Source organism: Arachis hypogaea, unplaced genomic scaffold, assembly GCF_003086295.3.
Source record: "Arachis hypogaea cultivar Tifrunner unplaced genomic scaffold, arahy.Tifrunner.gnm2.J5K5 arahy.Tifrunner.gnm2.scaffold_345, whole genome shotgun sequence".
NCBI classification, from domain to species: Eukaryota; Viridiplantae; Streptophyta; class Magnoliopsida; order Fabales; family Fabaceae; genus Arachis; species Arachis hypogaea.
The window spans coordinates 9,686-14,195 of NW_027255638.1; the positions used below are offsets into that span (position 1 = coordinate 9,686).

The window sequence follows — 4,510 nt, forward strand, 5'->3', positions numbered from 1 at the left end:
GTGTAGTTGCTCCCAATAGTTTTGTGGAGGAAAATTCATCCCTTGAGGAATTTCAGGGATTTCATGATGAGTGGGATCCCTTGTGTACTCCATCCTTTTCTTGGTGATGGGTTTGTCCTCATCAATGGGGATGTCTCCCTCTATGTCAACTCCAACTGAATAACAGAGGTGACAAATGAGATGAGGAAAGGCTAACCTTGCTAAGGTGGAGGTCTTGTCCGCCACCTTATAGAGTTCTTGGGCTATAACTTCATGAACTTCTATTTCTTCTCCAATCATGATGCTATGGATCATGATGGCCCGGTCTATGGTAACTTCGGACCGGTTGCTAGTGGGAATGATTGAGCGTTGTATGAACTCTAACCATCCTCTAGCCACGGGTTTGAGGTCATGCCTTCTCAATTGGACCGGCTTTCCTCTTGAATCTTGCTTCCATTGTGCGCCCTCTTCACATATGACTGTGAGGACTTGGTCCAACCTTTGATCAAAGTTGACCCTTCTAGTGTAAGGATGTTCATCTCCTTGCATCATAGGCAAGTTGAACGCCACCCTCACACTCTCCGGACTAAAATCCAAGTATTTCCCCCGAACCATAGTAAGGTAGTTCTTTGGATTCGGGTTCACACTTTGGTCATGGTTCTTGGTGATCCATGCATTGGCATAGAACTCTTGAACCATCAAGATTCTGACTTGTTGAATGGGGTTGGTAAGAACTTCCCAACCTCTTCTTCGGATCTCATGGCGGATCTCCGGATATTCACCCTTTTTGAGTGAAAAAGGGACCTCGGGGATCACCTTCTTCAAGGCCACAACTTCATAGAAGTGGACTTGATGCACCCTTGAGAGGAATCTATCCATCTCCCATGACTCGGAGGTGGAAGCTTTTGCTTTCCCTTTCCTCTTCTTAGAGGTTTCTCCGGCCTTGGATGCCATAATGGTTATGGAAAAACGAAAAAGCAACGCTTTTACCACACCAAACTTAAAATGTTTGCTCGTCCTCGAGCAAAAGAAGAAAGAAGAGAGTAGAAGAAGAAGAAATGAGGAAGAGGGGGATTGTGGTGTATTCGGCCAAAGAGGGAGAGAAGTGGTGTTTAGGTTGTGTGAAAATGAAGGGTTGAAGAGGGGTATATATAGGAGAGAGGGGATGAATGGTTCGGCCATTATGGGTGGGTTTGGGAGGGAAAGTGGTTTGAATTTGAAGGGTGAGGTTGGTGGGGATTTATGAAGGATGGATGTGAGTGGTGAAGAGAAGGATAGGATTTGATAGGTGAGGGGTTTTTGGGGAAGAGGTGTTGAGGTGATTGGTGAATGGGGGAAGAAGAGAGAGAGTGATGGTAGGGTCCTGTGGGGTCCACAGATCCTGTAGTGTCAAGGAAAAGGCATCCCTGCACCAAATGACATCAAAATCCACGTTTTGAGCCATTTCTGGCGTTAAACGCCGGGCTGATGCCCATTCCTGGCGTTTAACGCCAGGTTCTTGCCCTTTACTGGCGTTTAACGCCAGTCTGGTGCCCTTTCTGGCGTTAAACGCCCAGAAGGGTGCCAGACTGGGCGTTAAACGCCCAACTGCTAGGCTTACTGGCGTTTGAACGCCAGCAGCATCTTCCTCCAGGGTGTGCTGTTTTCTTCCTGTTTTTCATTTTGTTTTTGTTTTTTTCATTGTTTTTATGACTTCTTATGATCATCAACCTACAAAAAAGATAAAATAACAAAAGAAAATAATTAAGTATAAAACATTGGGTTGCCTCCCAACAAGCGCTTCTTTAATGTCATTAGCTTGACAGAGGACTCTCATGGAGCCTCAGAAATGCTCAGAACCGTGTTGGACCTTCCCAACACCAAACTTAGAGTTTGAATGTGGGGGTTCAACACCAAACTTAGAGTTTGGTTGTGGCCTCCCAACACCAAACTTAGAGTTTGACTGTGGGGCTCAGTTTGGCTCTGTTTTGAGAGAAGCTCTTCATGCTTCCTCTCCATGAAGACAGAGGGATATCCTTGGCCTTAAACACCAAGGATTCTCATCCACTTGAATGATCAACTCTCCTCTATCAACATCAATCACAGCCTTTGCTGTGGCTAGGAAGGGTCTGCCAAGGATGATGGATTCATCCATGCATTTCCCAGTCTCTAGGACTATGAAATCAGTAGGGATGTAATGGTCTTCAACCTTAACCAGAACATCCTCTACAAGTCCATAGGCTTGTTTTCTTGAGTTGTCTGCCATCTCTAGTGAGATTTTTGCAGCTTGTACCTCTAGATCCCTAATTTCTCCATTACAGAGAGGGGCATGAGGTTTACACTTGATCCTAAGTCACACAAGGCCTTCTTGAAGGTCATGGTACCTATGGTACAAGGTATAGAAAACTTCCCAGGATCCTGCCTCTTTTGAGGCAGTTTCTGCTTAGACAAGTCATCCAGTTCTTTGGTGAGCAAAGGGGGTTCATCCTCCCAAGTCTCATTTCCAAATAACTTGTCATTTAGCTTCATGATTGCTCCAAGGTATTTAGCAACTTGCTCCTCAGTGACATACTCATCCTCTTCAGAGGAAGAATACTCATCAGAGCTCATGAATGGCAGAAGTAAGTCCAATGGAATCTCTATGGTCTCATCTTGAGCCTCAGATTCCCATGGTTCCTCATTGAGGAACTCATTGGAGGTCAGTGGGCGTCCAGTGAGGCCTTCCTCAGTGGCGTTCACTGCCTCTCCTTCCTCCCAGAATTCGGCCATGTTGATGGCCTTGCACTCTCCTTTTGGATTTTCTTTAGTATTGCTTGGGAGAGTGCTTGGAGGAAGTTCAGTAATTTTCTTGCTCAGCTGACCCACTTGTCCTTCCAAATTCCTAATGGAAGATCTAGTTTCAGTCATGAAACTTTGAGTGGTTTTGATTAGATCAGAGACCATGGTTGCCAAGTCAGAATTATTCTGCTTAGAACTCTCTGTCTGTTGCTGAGAAGATGATGGAAAGGCTTGCTATTGCCAAACCTATTTCTTCCACATTATTGTTATTGAAACCTTGTGAGGTTTGTTGATCCTTCATGAAAGATTTGGATGATTCCTCCATGAAGGATTGTAGGTGTTTCCATAGGATTCTCCATGTAATTCACCTCTTCCATTGAAGGGTTCTCAGTATCATAAGCTTCTTCCTCAGATGAAGCTTCCTTAGTACTGCTTGGTGCATTTTGCATTCCAGACAGACTTTGAGAAATCATATTGACTTGTTGGGTCAATATTTTGTTCTGAGCCAATATGGCATTCAGAGTGTCAATCTCAAGAACTCCTTTCTTCTGACTAGTCCCATTGTTCACAGGATTTCTTTCAGAAGTGTACATGAATTGGTTATTTGCAACCATTTCAATCAGTTCTTGAGCCTCAGTAGGCGTCTTCTTCAGATGAAGAGATCCTCCAGAAGAGCTATCCAAGGACATCTTGGACAGTTCAGAGAGACCATCATAGAAAATACCTATGATGCTCCATTCAGAAAGCATATCAGTGGGACACTTTCTGATCAATTGTTTGTATCTTTCCCAAGCTTCATAGAGGGATTCTCCTTCCTTCTGTCTGAAGGTTTGGACTTCCACTCTAAGCTTACTCAATTTTTGAGGTGGAAAGAACTTTGCCAAGAAGGCATTGACTAGCTTTTCCCAAGAGTCCAGGCTTTCTTTAGGTTGAGAGTCCAACCATGTTCTAGCCCTGTCTCTACAGCAAAAGGGAATAGCATCAGTCTATAGACCTCAGGGTCTACCCCATTAGTCTTGACTGTGTCACAGATTTGCAAGAATTCAGCTAAAAACTGATGAGGATCTTCCAATGGAAGTCCATGAAACTTGCAATTCTGTTGCATTAGAGAAACTAATTGAGGCTTAAGCTCAAAGTTGTTTGCTCCAATGGCAGGGATAGAGATGCTTCTCCCATAGAAGTCGGGAGTAGGTGCAGTAAAGTCACCAAGCACCTTCCTTGCATTGTTGGCATTGTTGTTGTTTTCGGCTGCCATTTGTTCTTCTTCCTTGAAGAATTCGTCCAGGTGCTCTAAAGAGAGTTGTGTTTTGGCTTCTTTTAGCTTTCTCTTCAAGGTCCTTTCAGGTTCAGGATCAGCCTCAACAAGAATGCCTTTGTCTTTGCTCCTGCTCATAAGAAAGAGAAGAGAACAAGAAGATGTGGAATCTCTATGTCACAGTACAGAGATTCCTTTAATGTCAGAGGAAAAGAAAGTAGAAGACAGAAGTGGAAAATTCGAACTTATCAGAGAGAATGGAGTTCGAATTTTGCATAAAGGGTAGTGTTAGTCCATAAATAGAAGGATGTGAGAAGGAGGGAAGTCATTTTCGAAAATTAAGTGAAAAATTTTGAAAACATTTTGAAAAACATTACTTAATTTCGAAAATGAAAATGGAAAAGAGATCAAGTGATTTTTTGAAAAAGATTTTGAAATTGAAATCAAAAAGATTTGATTGAAAACTTAATTTGAAAAAAAATGTGATTAAAAGATATGATTTGAAAACAATTTTAAAAG

The 4,510-nt window shown here is 42.9% G+C and overlaps 1 non-coding gene across 1 annotated transcript; it reads left to right on the forward strand.

Moving 5' to 3' along the window:
• Positions 1 to 3,479: 3,479 nt before the first annotated feature.
• On the forward strand, positions 3,480 to 3,587 carry LOC114927376 (small nucleolar RNA R71). Its single transcript, XR_003817684.1, has one exon. It is a non-coding gene; the product is annotated as a small nucleolar RNA R71 (small nucleolar RNA).
• The last annotated feature ends 923 nt before the right edge of the window (positions 3,588 to 4,510 follow it).